Here is a 19,152-nt window from a genome sequence, read left to right as displayed (position 1 = left end):
AATCGATAAATAAGCATCTCAAAACAGCGTCGAAACGATTGTTCAAGCAAGGGGCACAACACGGAAACCGTATTGTAGCCTCAACAACTTAAATTCCCGACCTCGACGACGGGTCAACACACAGCCGCCGTCACCCTAGTCACCTGTCATTTCGGATCCTCCTATCCACTGTCGATGCCTTTAAGCATTTCAAGCATCGGTCATACTTGTAGATTCAGGTTCAGCGAATCACCAATCTTGCTAGGGCGGAAAAAACTTCGGCGTAATGACTTTAATGTGGGCGAAAACGTATACGCTACAGTATGTATGAATCTGTAGCTGTTAACTCGGTCATCGTTCGTAAATTAACCCACAGACACAGCCCAATGAGTTTCTCGTCGGATCTTCTCAGTGGGTCGCGTTTCCGATCTGTTGGTAGGTTCTGCGAAGCACGGCTCTTGCTAGGGTTCGTGTTAGTAACAACGTCAGGTTTTAGCCCCGTGAGCTCACCTACTAGCCTGGTGATGCTGATATGGTATCTGTAGACCATCAGCTTAGGTAGTAAAAGTAGCTGTTAAACTAAAACAGTTTTGTTTTAAATTACTTATTAAATTACATTAAAACATACAATTTTTGATTACAGAACTCGGGAAGAGACGCAAAAAAATAATCAAATACAGCGGCATCAGGTTTTTGCATTCAATCGACCGGAAGCGCCCACTTAAAACTTCAATCGAGACCTCACGTGAATTGAAGTTTGAATCGGCTTTATCGCGGTGTGTTAAGGCACAAATTCGTTTTGCACACATTAGGGCGGTCACTGAACTGTGATGTGTGACTATTAGCTAACACCTGCCGAGAGATGCTCAATGATTTTTGTTTTTATAAGGATGTCTTTATGCAAACGTTATCAAGTTTGGTATTGTTGAATGTTTTTATTTATAATATAAGTTTATAAGTTTGTAATATGACCGTTTCACTAATTTTTGGGTATGTTGAGAACTTGCAGCGAGATGTATCACACCCGTATTCCGAATAGTGTTCAGTTTTTAAATGTTCACGAAGAGAAGTACATAAACAATCAAAATCAATCAATCAATCAAAAATTCACCCCTTCGTTGTAAATACGAATGACAAGTTAGAATAATACACATTTATTGGGTTTTTATCTAAATTAAAGTGGATTTTGGATGTAAGCTTCTTGCATAACTACATCCGTTGAAGCTTACAAAACAATTGACGGATCGAAAGCAAAAATAAAACAGTTTAATTCAACGTAAAAGTAGTTCGATTACATCGTCTAGCCTTGACACATTGGGTACTCACAAATATTTTTTTTCTGATTTATAATTATGAATTACCAATAAAATATGGTATATAAAATAAATAACGTATTTTTTTTTCCTGCCTATACTGATAACCTTGAGAGGCTATTTCAGCTTCACCCTAACGTGTAGGTGGGCTCACGGGGCTCAAGCCGGAAGTGTTGCTAACACTGGCACTAGCAAGAGCAGTGCTTCGTAGAAATATATAATGTGGGGCAGCCGTTGTACTGTTAAAATTGAAGCTTTAGAATTACGTCTCAAGGTGGGTGGCAGCATTTATGTTGTTGTTGCCTATTCGCTTCAGTCACCATTTAACATCAGGTGGGCCATGAATTCGTCCACCCATCTCACAACCTCAAGACACAATCTCAAGAAACCATTAAAAATGGTACGTTTTTCTATGTTTATATGCTAATATTCGAGGATTGGAGATTCGCACTTCCAACTTATTGACATATTTTTGGCACGACGTTCCATTGATGTTTAGATTTAAACAAATACGCATCACACAAGTTTAAATGCGTTATTTCAATAAATCGGAACCCAATGCAATCATCATAAAAATACTAACGACCCGCCCTCGCTTCGCTTCGGAAACTGTGATTTATTATTGATTTCTCCACTATTTAATGGATGGCATTATACATATAAACCTTCCTCTTCAATCACTCTATCTATTAAAAAAAACCGCATCAAAATCCGTTGCGTAGTTCTAAAGATTTAAGCATACATAGGGACAGAGAAAGCGACTTTGTTTTACACTTTGTAGTGATAATGCTAAATTTATTTCAACAAGTACCTTCCTTACTTTGTTAGCTACATCACGAGACATTTCAAGGTCCTTAGTAACGATTCTTCAGGTTTTTTTTTTTTTTTTTTTTTTTTTTTTTATGATTGAAAGTTTACTGGTGGCCCGAAGGCCTTTCCAGTTTCACCAGGACAGGTGGGCGAGCAAAGGCTCAGCCAAGAGGGGTGGGATTTGCTAACAACTGCCCGAGCGCCTCCGAAGGAGACCTAACAACTCAAGAGCAATTGTTTCGCGAATGAATCTACTACCGGATCGGAATCGCGACCCGCTGAGAAGATCCGGCGAGAAACTCAGCGGGCTGATGCATGGGTTAGGTTGCACGTCGACCTCTTTGTCGAGTTCGACGAGTACGGTTACCGGGGTCCCTAAGCCTGCCTCTAGTATTAGAGCTGAAGGCATCTAATGCAAAGGTTATTGGATCTGATGGATCCGTAAGGACGTGTCTAGGGCGTCGACGGTGACTGGCTCCTGCATGATCAGGATTCGGGGAGTAGTCAGCGGCGGCAACGATAAGGCGATTATCATGACGCATAGCCTTATCGAAGTATCGTTCCGACGCTGACTTCATGTATTTCCGAATTGATTCGAGGCCCAGGTCGTCGTGTAGGTCAACGTTCCTCACGAACCACGGAGCCCCGACAGCTAACCTGCAAAAGCGGGATTGTAGGGATTGGAGGGTGTCTATGTGTGTGCGGGCCGCGTGAGCGAACACCACACTCGCGTAAGTCATGACGGGCCTTATGCAAGTTTTGTAAAGTGTCACCTTGTTCCGAAGGGACATTTTACTCCGCTTACAGATCATGGGGTAGAGTCTACCGAGAATAAACGCGGCACGGTCACGGACTGATTTTATATGCGGGCGGAATGTCATCGATGCATCCAGGGTAACGCCCAGGTACTTGACCTTCCTGGCCCAGGGTATGGGTTGTCTAAAGAGAGTAATCGGGGGTGTGAGATTCCTCCTCCTAATCCGGGAGGAAATCCGTGTGGAGCTTCCCCTCTGAAATAGCACCGCAGTACTTTTCGCTGGGTTGATGTCTATGCGCCATTTTCGGAACCACTGTCCTAGGGCTAGGGCTGCGCTCTGAAGCTTCTTCGCGATTAGGGACTTATTTCTACTAGAATAGTAAACAGACGTGTCGTCGGCGAATAAAGCTAAATGGGTCGGCGGCGACCGGGGAATATCGTTGACGAATAAGCTAAATAGGAGGGGTGAGAGGACAGAGCCTTGCGGGACTCCAGCTGTGAGGGGTCGTCGGGAGGAGCTGGTTCCCTCGACTCGATATCGAAAAGAGCGGTTCGACAAGAAGTCCCGTATGATGAGCACGAGACTATCCGGCACGCCCATGTTGAATAGTTTGAAAATCAAACCATTGTGCCAGACTTTGTCGAACGCTTTTGCGACGTCGAAGAAGAGAGCTCCCGTGTATAACGGTTTTGGTCGATTAAGCCCCACAAGAATGTGCTCCGTGAGGCGGTGCACCTGTTGAACGCATGAGTGATTTGTACGGAATCCGAATTGTTCATCGATGAGAATGCCCTTGGATGAGACGAAGTCTCTGAGGCGTTTGTAGAGCAGACGCTCATACAGTTTGCCTAGAGACATGAGGAGGCTAATCGGGCGGTAGCTCGTCGGATGATTTTTTGGTTTACCGGGTTTATGTATGCCGATAACGTCCGCTTCTTTCCACACCGCGGGAAAGATACAGTTCGCCATAGCGGCATTGAAAATAGATGCCAACATCACGATGAGTTGGACGGGTAGAAGTTTAATAACGCGGTTAGATATACCGTCGGAACCGGGAGCCTTGCGAGGGCGTAGGTCTTTGATCAAGTCTTTAACTTCTATCGGGGTGACGGGTGGTAACGCATCCGATGGTGGCAAGGAGGCTCTGCGTTCTACCTCACTGTCTACTAATTCTACATGAACAGGGTCCACGGATTGAGTGCTGGGCGTGCACTGGGTTTGCAATGTATCGGCCAGCAGCTCTGCTTTTTCGTCATCATCGAACGCCGCGAGTCGGCCTGAGGGGCCTACGAGGGGGGGCATAGTTACTACCGTATCCGATTTGAGAGTACGAGCTAAGCGGTAGTAAGACCTTTGGGAGGGCGCGAGTCCTTCTAAGAAATCAGACCATCTGGCATCTCGGACTTCGGCGATGCGAGACTTTACGTCGCGTTGTAGGGCACGCATTCGAATACGATTTTCCGCGGTAGGATACCTGTCGTAGGCGCGTATCGAGGCGTTCTTAGCTCTAAGGAGTTCCCTAATATCGTCGGACAATTTGAAGCGGTGAAGGAAGTCCTCCGCTACAACTTGTTTCGATGACCTATCTAATGTCGAGGTGATGTGTGACGTTAAGATGTCTATGGCTTCAGCGGTATCCTGAGGAGACGGGATAGAGTCCGGGTTAAACGGGAGCGATTCTTCAGGTTTGGGAAGACGAAAACTGCGTAACTAAAGGACCATTACGCCCTAAGTGCGAAAGTGAAGCGTGGCAAGACAAAGGCAGTTGAAGAGGTGTTTCTGAGTGGATCCCTTTCAGTTACTTAACCTTACCTGATATTTTATTCAGCAGCTCGATTCCGGCGTCGACTGCTAGACTTATGAATTCATAATATCATATTCATTGCCGTTTAAACCTTTCTTTGTCACTATTAAATATTAAAATGCTTCGGACACGTGGCCCGAAGAAATCGTGAGAACTTGAAAAAATTAATAGGTTTATTTTGAAAGTGGTGTAAGTCCATTTTCTTTTGTTTCGAGAAAATTAAAGGTTACTTACTATATTTGTTGATTTAAAAATACAGGCAAATCATATGAGGTCTGGCTATGCCACCTACCTCTGTCAATTGGACTTACAACCACTTTCATAATCGATGATTATGCAATTTCATTTACCGACCGATTTTAAGTTGTACAATACACGGGATTTTTTTGAGAAATTAAACACGGACTAGTTATATATAAAAAATTTACATTAAATTAAGCATGAATTACGTGATAGCTCATTTTTCTCAAAAATGGACTTACACCACTTTCTAAATAAACGGTCCAGTTGTAGGTCACGTAGAAGGAAAGAGAAGTCGAGGAAGATTGCCAACCAGGTGAACGGACATTGTCAAGGAGGCCACAAACACCAGCGTCCCGGGCGCCATTAAGCAGGCCGAATGCAGGCAATATTGGAGGAAGCTGGTGCAAAAACTGGACCAAGGTGCTCACGCCCCTCAGTAATGAGGAAACGACAAAGAAGAAGAAGAAGAAAATAGAAGATTTATTTTTCTGATCATATATGTACGTACCTACTTAATGAAGTCATCGTGGCCTAAAGGATAAGACGTCGAATCTGGCTGGCGGGTACCAATTTTTCTAATGAAATACGTACTTAGCAAATGTTCACGATTGATTGATATTGCCACGTATCATCCGGCTATGGAATGAGCTCCCCTCCACGGTGTTTACCGAGCGCTACGACATGTCCTTCTTCAAACGAGGCTTGTGGAGAGTATTAAGCGGTAGGCAGCGGCTTGGCTCTGCCCCTGGCCTTGCTGAAGTCCATGGGCGACGGTAACCACTCACCATCAGGTGGGCCGTATGCTCGTCTGCCTACAAGGGCAATAAAAAAATAATCGTGTAATAAAAATGATACCAGCAAAATTATAATTTGTGTAATTACTGGGGGTAGGACCTCTTGTGACTCCGCACGGGTAGGTACCACCACCCTGTCTATTTCTGCCGTGAAGCAGTAATGCGTTTCGGTTTGAAGGATGGGGCAGCCGTTGTAACTATACTTGAGAAATTAGAACTCATATCTCAAGGTTGTTGGCGACATTTACGATGTAAATGTGTTTGGGCTCCGGTAACCACTTAACAGTAGGTGGGCCGTGAGCTCGTCCACACACCTAAGCAATAAAAACAGTAAAAAAAAACTTAACGCCTCGACAATAATGACTTAACGGTCGAATTGACCATTGCCAGACTGCATAGGCCGTTACGTGATTATATACTTAAATCGAGTCGTTGCTTATTCATACAGAGAATAATCAGTTCCAAATCATTTCCACGATGTAAAGCTCTCGTCAATATTGATATTGACAGCTGTCAAACAGAGCGCTCCAAGCGCGTGACGCGTCACGTTTGACACTTGTCTGTTTGTACGTTCCTTTGAAGTGCTCACCGAATGTTTGCAGTGAACACTCCAAATTTATCAGTGCGTGCTTGAGATCTTTTTTATTTATTAACGCTTCAAAAATCGTCTTGTTGTCGTTTCATATTAAAAGATAAGTTTGTGTGAATGACATGAAACGTAAGCGTGGATTATATTATTTATTTGGAATAATAATTTTAATGTGGACTTTATAAAATAATGAAGAAGGCCACGCTTCGATTATTGAATATATTTTTTTTTATATTACCACTATTCACACGGAAAGATATCAACCACTTCCTGCCTATTTCTGCCATGAAGCAGTCATGCGTTTTGTCTGTTATGGAGTAAAAGTACTATAATTCCCAAACACCGTTCAATCAGTCATTTCTCGGTTGTGTTACCGTTCATATTTCAATAAAATATCGTTTCGGAAGTCATAAAAGGTCATCCGTCAACTGAGTCTCTCGCCGGATCTTCTTAATGGGTCGCGATTCCGAACCGGTGGTAGATTCCGCGAAGCACTGTTCTTGATAGGGCTGGTGTTAGCAAATTCTCTCAGGTTGAACCTATGAGCTCACCTACGCGTCCGAACGTAACCGGAATAGACCCTTAGGCTACCAGCGAATAGGTAGATAAAAAAAGAGTGCCTATTGTCAGTCGATATTTATCGTGCAGCGCCTAAAAAGGTTTATTAAATGAGGGCGTCAGCGTAAAAGTGGCCTAATTCACAATTTTTCATATTCGTGCTTATATATAGCTATTTATTTAAAAAATAATAAATTTTGATGCAAAAACGGTTTATCTCTAGTTTCACGCATAGATAACAGATGGCTTTGTAAAAAACATTTTTGCGCATATCGCTTTTTGCTAAGAAGCCATGTAAAAGTAAATTCATACCTCATTATCGCCATACCAACTATAGTAAGCTTAGGTCACTTTTACGCTGACGGCCTCAAATAATAAACATCCCAAATTAAATTTCCGGGTAATCTTAAAATAAAAACTTTTTAATGTAATTTCGTGACCGAAACCGGCCCTCCGAAACTGCCAATAGGATACTCGTTTCAAGTAAACTGCGGCACTCGAGGACTTAATATAACTTGTTTGCGAACATCCTAAACGGCCGTAAAAGCGGCGAGTACAAAGTAACAGAATACGGTACATTTAAGTGTATTAGCAGTCTCGCCTAAATTTCGTAAAGTTTATTTAACTTTAGATTTAAAGAGATTAATTTCGGTTAGCAGATATACGAATCACGAGGACGCCAATATATACATAATATAGATGTTTGAACAAATTTTACTTATTATGTGTCTGTCGGGAGTTTGCTTTTTGTATTTTTACAATGACTCTAGATGTAAGTATGTTTCGTAAGTCGTCGTGGCCTAAAGGATAAACATCCAGTGCATTCGTGTTGCGCGATGCATTGGTGTTCGAATCCCGGGCGGGTACCAATTTTTCACGTTTTCACGGTGAAGGAATAAAATCGTGTAATAAAAATCAAACCCGCAAAATTATAATTTGCTTAATTACTGGCGGTAGGACCTCTTGTGAGTCCGCGTGGATAAGTACCACCACCCTGCCTATTTTTGCCGTGGAATAAATAATATGTCTTACAGAGGTAATCGCTGCTTTGAACTGCTTTAAAAAAAATGGTAAAGGAACATTACTTATTAACAGCAAAGCACTGCTGAGTCGTTCTGAAGACATCTCAGATTAAGCCACGAAACTGATCCCAGTATTAACTTGGATCAACTCTTTGAGATATTTCTAAGGGATGCAATGATCCCACCCGTTTTGTGCGGGGAGGGACCCAGACGAGGGGTGGCGTGCTCTGCACGCTCACCCGCAATAGGAAGCCGGGTGATGGTAGACCGCGTTCCCCCGACCGCTCTGGGGGAAGGTGTAACGCGGCGCCATCAAAGCGGGCTCTCGGCCCGCTGAACGAGGGAACCGGTGGTCGTTTCGCTGGCGGCCACCGGTCCGGCGTCCGTGGGACGGTGGGATGGATGTAATGTGCTCTGCGTCAACCCTGTCCCGCCGTTTCAATAGCCCCGACTGGGCTCCGGCCCGGTCCGAGGTAGGGCGCCGGTTGTGAGCGGCAGGAGTTTTTAGTGAGGTTCAACTCCCACATACCCCACCTGCCGCGCGGGTGGGGATCCGGCGATTTTCTCCTGTGGAAAAGGGATGCAATGAAGTTACTTTAAGTGAGCTGCTTTTTTTGTAATAAATATATTTAAATCGTGGTTAGAAGTGAGGTTTTAAAAAAAAATGACAAATGAATAATTCCGTGACGCCTTTGATGAATTATTTGTAATTAATTAATTATTTGTAATTATTCAGTATTTTTGAATATTCATTCACTCATTTGACGGTTACAGACATGAATAATATAATATTTTTTAACAAAATTTTATTAGCATCACCTGTATATATCGGACTCATTTAACGTAATTTTAAATAACTTGAAAATTTGGACATGTATCAAGAACCAATGACGCTATATATATTTTTATTTGGCCTAATATGGACCCGGATGACCAGGTTAAAAAATACATTATTCGAATTTTTGGTTCGGATTACACTTAAAGCCTGTTGTTTTTTTTTGTTATCATTGCTATAGATTTATACAAAACACTTCGCTGCTTTTGAGTACATATCGGAGCTCGTTACAAACACAATAAGAATGCCGAAGGCTAATTTAAAATATGCGGTGCTTATCTTACTTGTGCCATTATAACCGTCCTACCCTCAAAAAGAAATGCTTGTCTACTTAGACAGAAATATGCATGGCGGTTCATATTGCATATTTCAATCCAATAACCCTGTGGTCAGTAACAAAGAAAATGCTGTTTACCCTAACGCTGCTCTTACTCAAGTTGATTAAACAAGAAAGAGAAGTAAAAAGTCTACAGAAAAAGTTCAGAAGAATGAAATGTTGAATCTTGAAGCGCTATTAGGTTTTAAGCATGATTAAATGTCCTTTGAGAGTTAAATTTCAACTAAATGCGACTTTTATATGAATAAAATAAAATGGAAAAGTGCACAGAATTTGTTGCAGCTCTATTCTCGCGGGTACTTGTTGAGTCTTCATAACGATCTCATGAATAACTGAACGTGGGACGATCGTTACGTACCTACCAGGTCCCAGACTGCCAACTTTCCTTAACTTTTATGTTAACATTTTATCTTGGGAAAAAAGTCCTCTTTTTACCTTGAACATGCTATAGCAGTTTTTTATTGGTGTAAATAGATAGACGAGGTCACGGCCAATCTGGTGCTAGTGATTAGTGGAACTGATGGACGATATAATTCGGTTTTTAAGGGTGGGGCAGCCGTTGTAACTATACTGATACCTTAGAACTTAAATCTCAAGGTGGGTGGTGCATTTACGTTGTGAATGTCTATGGGCTCCAGTAACCACTTAACACCAGGTGGGCTGTGAGCTGGTCCACTCATCTAAGCAATAACAAAAAAAAGTGAATAATTTCGCTCATTTTGGGTATGAAGGTACAAAATAAATTAATACAACCTATGAAATAGTAATTTCTCCCCACAAACCCTTCGCGTAATTGCTACCCACACGACTACGACAGATTACCAATTTCTCAAAATTGATTTTATTACGCGTTCATATTCTTTTGTTCTTTAATTCGTTTTTATGAATAATTGAATAAAAATAATAATTATTTAGGTAAAGCTACTTATAAATTTTAATAGAAAATCTGCGTTAGCTCACCGCCGGTTGGCAGAGTTCCCAGAAGGCTGGCAGCATTTCCACGCTGGATAGCAATGCTAATTCTTTGTGCAAAATACGTACCGGCCTTCTGGTCTCCCGAGGTCACAAAAAGTTTTTTTTAAGGTCCTTAAAAAGCTTTTAGCAGATGGTAATTTTTATTTTTAATAAAAAAAAAAATTAGTTATCGTAATACTAAGTACTTCTGCCTCAGAGTTCGATCCACGGTGTGGCCATTGATGTGAGTACAGCGGGTGGGTATAGAAATGGAACTACGGAAGCTCGAACTAGGTATCTAGGACAGCGGAATAGCATTATCGAACGGTTTCATAATTTAGTCGGCATTTATGAACTTTATAATTGGAATCTAGTTTACGATAACCCGCGGCTGTATGTTCCAGGCTCTGCCGGTAGCTTTAGACAACAAATACTCCTATTAATCGACTATGACCTCCGACAAAGTTGCAATGGATATGCTACTGGAAATATAATCTAATCCTAATCCTAATCTAGCCCGTCGTGGGCTAAACGATAAGACGCCCGGTGCATTCGTATCGAGCGATGCAACGGTGTTCGAATCCCGCAGGCGGGTACCAATTTTTGTAATGAAATACGTACTTAGCAAATGTTTACAATTGACTTCCACGGTGAAGGAATAACATCGTGTAATAAAAATCAAACCTGCAAAATTATAATTTGCGTAATTTTTGGTGGTAGGACCTCTTGTGAGTCCCGCCGCCTATTTCTGCCGTGAAGCAGTAATGCGTTTCGGTTTGAAGGGTGGGGCAGCCGTTGTAACTATACTGAAACTTTAGAACTTATATCTCAAGGTGGGTGGCCCATTTACGTTGTGGATTTCTATGAGCTCTAGTAACCACTTAACACCAGGTGGGCTGTGAGCAATTAAAAAAAGCCAAGGACTGACGTCAACCTCGTCAGGCAGTCAGCCAGTCATAAAACTCGTGCCAAATCACTGCGCAGCATAATAAGGCGATTCCACATAATGGGGCATTGGGATATAGGCAATGGGATAAGGGAAACAAGAAGAAGATGATGACTTCTGATTACTAGTGAATACCAGAATCTACAAATTCATCGACCTAACTAGAATAATAAAATAGCATTAGAACAAAATGAAAAACTAGTTGTTGCTGTAGTAGTAAATTCTCACTAAGGCGGTTTGATAAGCCTGAGAAAATCGGTAACAACGATGGTAAGATTGGTTTATTGGTTCGGATGTCGTCCACAGAAGAAGTACAAGTATTGGATTTTATTAAGGTTTGACCAGTATTTTTTAACTATCCTTAATAATGCATATTTAGTGGATTTCGACTAAATTAATGATATTCTCATTGTATTTTGTTCAAGTTGGTTTTCGTTTTAGCTAAAATTTTGTATTATCTAAGCAACTTTCATCAGAGATATTTTCGTCTCAACGTCGCAATTTTTGTGAATTCATGATAAAGTTCAGCTACCTCATAAAATGGAGCGGTCTGACGTCGAAATTATTCTCTACATGCATTTGCATCTTCAGCTCTGTTTAATTACGCTGCTCTGTGAGGATAAAGTGTCGCCACATGAAAGTTCCTAATTAGTTGTCTGAACAGATGTGATAGTTAGTGTTGGTTAATTAAACACTAGATGATGACCGAGCTTTGCACGGTTTTTTTTTTTGATAACGCCATCTTGTGTCTTTAAGGAGGTTAGTTGCCCTCAATTAAAAAAATTTGTATTATTATTCGCCAATAGATGATGATAAGAGTTGATTATTGAAAACACGAATAAAACAACATTTTCTGAAAATAAATCATAGCTAGATCGATTTATCGCCCCCGAAATCCCCTGTATACTAAATTTTATGAAAATCGTTGGAGCCGTTTCCGAGATTCAGATTATATATATACAATGTAATAATAAATTTACTGGTGGTAGGACCTTTTGTGAGTCCGCGCGGACCAATAATATTATCCAATAATATAAAAATAAAAAAACCAATAAAATTATGTCATTTACTTTGCGATATGGGCTCCAGTAACAATAAAAAGATAAAACAAACTATTCGAGAAAATATATCAAATATCAAAGCCATTTATTTATACGAATCCTCTTCGACATCCCTTAGTAATTCGGCTCCGTCTACGTCATCAATCACTCTCCAACTTGCCTCAGGATAACGCGATATCACACACTCCGAAGACAATAGATCCCGCGGAAAAAAATAATCCCATACGATATTTAACGTTTGTAAATTGGATCTTCGCAGCGGAAATATTTCTTGTTCCTGTTATGACATTGTTTACGTTTGTGATAAAAGAGAAAGGATTTATCTTAGCAGGGCGTTTATGTTTTTATTGTTACGTTACGAAAAAACAAAGTCTATTTTCACTTAATTTGTTTTAAGAGCCGCTCAATATATTATTTGCAATTGAATGTTCAAATTATTAAATTATTTTAATCGATTTAGGGTTTAAATACTAATCAGTGACTTGATTTTGGCCTTGGCATTGCTGACATCCTCACAAGTTGTCTCCACTTGACCCTGTCTTGCGCTTGCTTCTTGACATCACTCCCGATGTATTTATTAGAGATAGTAAAGCTGTCTACAGTGCCAATAAACAATCCTATGATGTACATTTAAATAGCGTCATTCGTATTTTTTATTCTCTTTATAGTCGCTTGTAATAGACACAGGTCCATTGTAACAGTATGGCAGCTATTATTATCAAAGGCTTCTTTGTAAAGATGATGCTAATAAAAAATAAAATACGATAAACCTTTAAAACGAGTGGCTAGTTTCGTGCAAGGATTGGAGATGTTTTTATCAATGCAACGGCTAGCCGCAAGTTTACGAACGATTTTCACGATGACAAAATAATATTTTATATTAGATTAGCTAGCGATTTAATTTTCCTTAATATTCACAATAGCATTTCACCTTGTACATGGAATATAAGACAAAGCATACCGTGTCAAACTCTTACTAACTAGTAAATAAAACTCCCAATACTGACCTTCTCAACAGTGACCCAATTAATGACGATGCATTAGTGTAGACGTTAAATTTTGCATTATATTCTGGATAGCTAGTTAGTTACCTGTAACAAATAATGCAAAATATTTATCATTATAAAGATTATGACAATCATTATCTTCATTCCTTTATCGCGCATTATATGGGGTCGATGGAGCAGGTCATGTTGCTTTGGCATGAATTTGTTGTGACCACTTGTTTGATGTCAAACTTCTTTGGGTTTTGTCTCCAATAGTATATCCCTTGCAATTAGCTATAGGGAGGGACTTTCTTTTTTTAAAGGGTTTTTTAGGTTGGTTTTGGTTCTATGGTATACATTTTGTTATAATAAGCACTAAAATTTAGATTTTCAAATGCCAAAACGATAAAAATATCAAATTTTATATTTTTTTCTGTATTTTCATTTAATAAAAAGATAAAATAACTATGTAGTTAAATAACTTATGCATACTAATATTCTCATTGTCGTGGTCTAAAGGAAATTTCTGTTACTTTGCATAGGCGAAAAACACTGAAATAAGCTTTTGTTATTACTGTCTAAATATTAATTTATTTTCTTGAATTTTGTTTACGTATAACCTAAAACTTATCACATCACTGAATTTTCAATCTCTCACAGTATCCTTTATAAATCCTAATATATACTCGTGGCCACGTTTGACGTCCGTGTGTCGACATAAGGCTATCAATCAAGAGTACTAAGCAATCATTGGTACCCTTTTCAATTTCTCTTCTTTGTTCACCAACAAAAACTCAGTCAATTTGGACCCAGTGTTGTCACAGCTGCTAGGTTTGTAAGACACTATTATTTTAATCATTATCCAAATATAAAAAAAAGACTGTTGTTGCTAATACAATCTAATCTTTTTGCACAAAACTAAGGCTACACTTAAATGTCGGATTGCACAAACACAACAGAGCGAATTTTCTGCGACATTTATATCCTACTGTGGATTTATTCAAATCAGTCTAGATAAGGTCAGACGTGACAGATCCCTGACGATATTGTGGGAAAATAGTTCCTCACACCTGAAGATAAGTACTAAAATCTTAAAATAAAAGTTTGGTCAGTAACAGGTCGTTTAAAATCGGATTGTAACCGATATTAATCGACCGTTAGATCCGTCGATTGGTTCGATCGAACTTAGTTTGTTAGACATGTACAATGGTAAATTTAATAAGATGACAATTAGATCTTAAAAATTTGAATAACTACCTTTGTTCAGGTAATAAGTCTTAGCTTTTTAGATAAACACGTTGTATTGAAACCGAAATCGAAATCCAAATGGAACAGAGTATATAAATGTTATGGAGAAATATTTAATTCTAAATAATGCGGTCAATCGACATTTGCATAACGATTTGAAATGTCATTTGAAATTTCTTTTACTGGTGGTAGGACCTCTTGTGAGTCCTCGCGGGTAGGTACCACCGCCCTGCCTCTTTCTGCCGTGAAGCAGTAATGCGTTTCGGTCTGAAGGGTAGGGCAGCCGTTGTAACTATACTGAGATCATAGAACTTATATCTCAAGGTGGATGGCGCATTTACGTTGTAGATGTCTATGGGCTCAAGTAACCACTTAACACCAGGTGGGCTGTGAGCTCATCCACCCATCTAAGCAATAAAAAAAAAAATAGTCATCGAAACTTGTCAACGAATTGAACTGTCATCGATTTAGCCAAGGTAAGAAAATCCGGCACCCACAACTCACAAAAATATGTACAGAATAAGCAGGAAATAGAAGGAACAACATCGCGTAATAAGCTCACAATATTTGTGGAGTCGTGACGGCCTAAATAATAAGACGCCCGGTACATACGTGTCGAACGGCTATGCCGGTGTTCGAGTCAACAGGCAGGTATCAATTTTTCCAATGAAATAGGTACTTAACAATTTTTTTATTGCTCTTGTAGGCAGAGGAGCATACGGTTCACCTAATGGTGAGTGGTTACCGTCGCCCATAAACGTCAGAGGCAGAGCTAAACTGCTGCCTCCCTGTTCACAAATTACTTCCAAGGTGAACGAATAGCTTTGTGTATTAAAAATAAAACCAGCAAAAAATATGTTTTGGGTAAATTTTTGTTCCACAGAAAATTCATCAAAAGCGGTTCAGTAATTTAGATTTTAAATAATAAAAATTCTCTTCTTCTTCTTCTTTTAAATAAATTAAATAGATTTGAATCACTTTGATAGGTAGACATTTATTTAATATTATAACTGTTTTGCACGAAAACACAAAAATTTATATCAAAATAGCATATAAAAATATATTAAGTTTATCTGAATGCATAATGTACTTTTGTCGGACTTTCAACAGTTCGTGATGTAATTATTTCAAATAGCAAAGAACTTCATTGTGATATTCAAAACAACATTCAATATCTTCTTTGCATTACCGTAAACCATTCGTAAATTATCCAATGTTTCAATTTTGATATCCAACAACGGCATCAAATTTATTTTAAGTAAAGTAGAGCAATAGCCCACTCAAGTTCAATCTTTATTGGCATCTTCGTACGTAACATTATATGTAAAAGTCTGTTTTGGAAAACATCGCCCGAAAACTTGTTAAATGTATTTCATTATCGAGAGAAACACATCTTCTGTCTATTTAATATCGGAAGCATCATGTGCTTACAGAATTGCAAGCGATTAAAAGCTTTGAAATAAAAAATTAAATCAAATTGATTTTGGTAGAGAAGCCCTTTCTAGGGCTATTATTAGCAAATCCACTCGGGTTGAGCCCCTTGAACTGACCTACCAATACGCGCGATAGCTCCTCAGGATACCAACTATTAGGTAAGCGAAATAATAGGTAGACAAGCAGCTTTATCGCAACCGTTTTTAGTCAGGCCACACGGGTATTAATTGTTCCCTAGAGGCCCGACACGTTGGACTGACCAGATTCGCACTACCCTCGACACCACAGTTGACGATGCTCTAAACTCGGCGGTAGATAGAGGCAAATGGCGTGAAATGGTCCGTAATAAGCTCTTGTTGCGAGGAGGTGGTCACGACCCTCAGTATTGAGGAAACCGAAGCAAGAAGAAGAAGAAGAGGCACACCAAGACGTGTCTTTTTGTTTTTAATTCTAATATTTAAGGTACAATACGCTACAACTGGGAGTTTCGAATGGAAGTTTGGAATAGAAGTTTTTTGGAAATTTCTGAATGAGTGAACCATTTTTTCAATGTTTTTAAAGAACCAATAATTAATTGGAATGCTCGAAGTTTATTTCTATTTAGTTCAGTACATTAACCTTTTGCGGTCGGTCCTAAGACTAATGTAATGAAAGGCTATATGTCCAATACAACTAGATCTCAAAGGGTTAAGTATTTCCGATGATATCTATTATCATTAATATGCTGATATTCATTCGTTTTTTTTTTTTTCTCCTACCTATGCTGATAGCCTTGAGAGGCTATTTCAGCTTCACCCTAACGTTTGTAGGTGAGCTTACGGGGCTCAAGCCGGAGAGTTGCTAACACTGACCCTAGCAAGGGCAGTGCTTCGCAGAATCTACCACCGGATCGGAAACGCGACCAACTGAGAAGATCCGGCAAGAAACTCAGTGGGCTGTCTGTGTCTATGGGTTAATTCGCTCGTCGAGCCCTTCGTCGCAAGCGACGGGTTCGACGAGGACGGTGACCGGTGCTTGTGGTGCACAAAAACACCTTTAAAGGATCAAAGCATTCGTGTAAAACATAATATGACAATAACGCAAGATCATAATTCATTCGACTTCGCTTATTCTGTGCAGACAACTAATTCGAACGGTTACATTTTAATTAAAGCTCCTTCAACATTCCAAGCTCAAAGGAATATCTTTTAACGGATAAGTTTTCAATTTCCCTTCGCATTGTGAAGAGATGAGCCGGTTTTTACGAATGTTTTCAGTTATTTAAATGATTTCATGTCGGATAAGATTTTTGGATGATTGAAGATTCGCTATTAAAAATGTATTCAATCAAGCTAAGTGTCATGTGAATGGTGACCAGCAGTAAAATTTTAAACAATCTTTATATTAAAACGTAAAGCAAAAACTTTGTATCCCTTTTTATGAAAATTGCGCGGACGGAGGAGTATGAAATTTTCCACACTTATAGAGAATATAGAGAAGAAGTGCACAATGCTAATATTTTTTTTAAATGATGCATAAAAGATACATTAAATCAATAAAGAAAACATTACACACACTACATACCATGTATTTGACGCACACATGCATGCATACTATTTACTGTCAAACTTTTGTTCTTGACGTCTGTTGTCAAATTGAGAATAGATTAAATATTGTTTGTCTTTATTAATATTTTTTATAGTGTAGGCTTGGCGAAATTTGTGATTATAGAAGTATAAAATACAATCATAATAGTGTACAAACTTACAATTCCAATTAATTATAGTCGAATTTCGACTACTGCGGGACCTCTAGTATCTTTAAATTCAGCTTTGAATTATGACAGTAATTATACGTTCCACATTTTTTTATGTATTTGTTTCATAATATGTTTCTATTATACGTTTTTGTTATACGATCGTTGCGAACAATTCGTAAAATTGATTGGTTCCATTTTTTATAAAGTTTTATCATTTACTTCACACAAATTTAAGTCTTAGTTGGTTTGGCTAAGTGATATCGGCTTACAATAGCACCACCCCATCTTTTCTCGTGGATATCGTAAATGGCAAATTAGGGAATTTATGTGTTCTGAGTATCATACCAGCACACTGCGATCGACATGTGGTGCTTGATGGCAGTGGGACGTATCGTAAATCCATACCGGTCGGTACCACCATCCTGGTTATTTCTGTAGCGAATCAATTATGCATTCCGGTTCGAAGAGTAGGCAGCCGTTTTATGTTACATATTTAACGGCCGTCTGGTGTAGTGGTAAGTGACATGGTCACTACACAAGGGGGTCGCGGGTTCGAATCCCGCCAAGGGAGGATATTTGTATGATAAATATAAAATGTATTTTCCAGGGTTATGGATGTATACTAAATATATGTATGTCTATAACAATAATCTTACATTTATATCCGTTATCTGGTACCTGTAATACAAGTCCTTTACGAACTTAGCACGGGGCCAGTTAACGTGGCGTGATCGTTAGTAAATATTTATTATTTATGGTTATTATTATATGCTATAATTGAAACTTCGATCTTATGTGTCCATGTGAATGGCAGCGTTCACATTGTTTCACTAGTCTGTAATTTCACTAGTACTCAAATAATAAATAAATAATCGTAGGAACAATTCACGGCCCCTTCCTTTCTGGATTTCTTCTATTATGTACGATTACTGGCCTATCTGATGATTTATCGTTATCCCCAACCTTCTTTATTGCTGGACAAGGCATTTATCTCCCAATTCGCGCTACTGAGCTCAGTTTTTGGTTCTACTCATCTACTTTATCTCGATTTCGTATTTAATAACATCGCTATATTTGGCCAGACGGCAAATGCTTACAAATAAGAAAACTAAAGTACATGTAAAAGATTTGGCCGGTATTTCACAGAAGCCCTTGCTTCCTCTTCGTAAATCCACGTACGCAGTGAACTTAATACTAATATCCAATTAACTAACAGTAAATATACCTATTGAATTCCACCACATTTTATATTTTGGTTTGTCCCGTAATTTCAGTTTAGGTACGACGGTCGCTCGAAAAGACAACTGAAAAACAAAAGACTAGTCGTGCCTTTGCCGTGAATGAGGTCGTGAAATATTTTTCGTACAAAACAAAAGAGAGCATGACGCTTTCGGGATATTTTGTAATTCCAGTCATAACGATGGTGAACGGATAATTCTTTGTGAACTACGTAACTTATCTAGTAACCTCGTCATCCGACTATAGCGTGGATGACTCCCGGGACTGGCACCAAATTCGCAGTAAGCTTATGCAAAACTTATCCATCCATCTTTGACGATGACAAAGGATATACAGTCTTTACTTGATTGAGTTTACCGTCGCCCTAGAGCATCAACAATGCTAGTGAAATGAATGTCAGTGTTTATCTTCAGTGCTCTTTTAAAACTTGTTTTAAGGGAGACCTTTCTTAGCATCCGGGGATGAAACGGATTCCGTGAAATGATCACGGAAGAAAACTGTCTC

The 19,152-nt window shown here is 39.3% G+C and overlaps 1 protein-coding gene and 1 long non-coding RNA gene across 3 annotated transcripts in view; one reads left to right on the top strand and one right to left on the bottom strand.

Annotated features, from left to right (window-relative positions):
* Positions 1–1,369, top strand: part of LOC110385623 (uncharacterized) — an 85,380-nt gene extending 84,011 nt beyond the window's left edge. Inside the window, exon 6 of the long non-coding RNA XR_009974951.1 lies at positions 623–1,369. This is a non-coding gene — a long non-coding RNA (uncharacterized LOC110385623). The remainder of the gene's footprint in view (positions 1–622) is intronic.
* The window catches only part of LOC101741356 (uncharacterized), a 138,480-nt gene that overhangs the window by 52,621 nt on the left and 66,707 nt on the right, over positions 1–19,152 (bottom strand). The window contains exon 1 of one of the 2 annotated variants that reach the window (XM_021349555.3): positions 13,011–13,077. The exons of the other annotated variant lie outside the window; for it this stretch is intronic. The gene's annotated coding sequence lies outside the window, so the exon portion shown is untranslated. Of the gene's footprint in view, positions 1–13,010; positions 13,078–19,152 lie in introns of those variants that run through there. 2 annotated transcript variants of the gene reach the window in all.

Source organism: Bombyx mori, chromosome 15 (genome assembly GCF_030269925.1).
Source record: "Bombyx mori chromosome 15, ASM3026992v2".
NCBI classification, from domain to species: Eukaryota; Metazoa; Arthropoda; class Insecta; order Lepidoptera; family Bombycidae; genus Bombyx; species Bombyx mori.
Note: the sequence above shows the minus strand (reverse complement) of the source record. Positions and strands in the feature narration are given on the sequence as shown.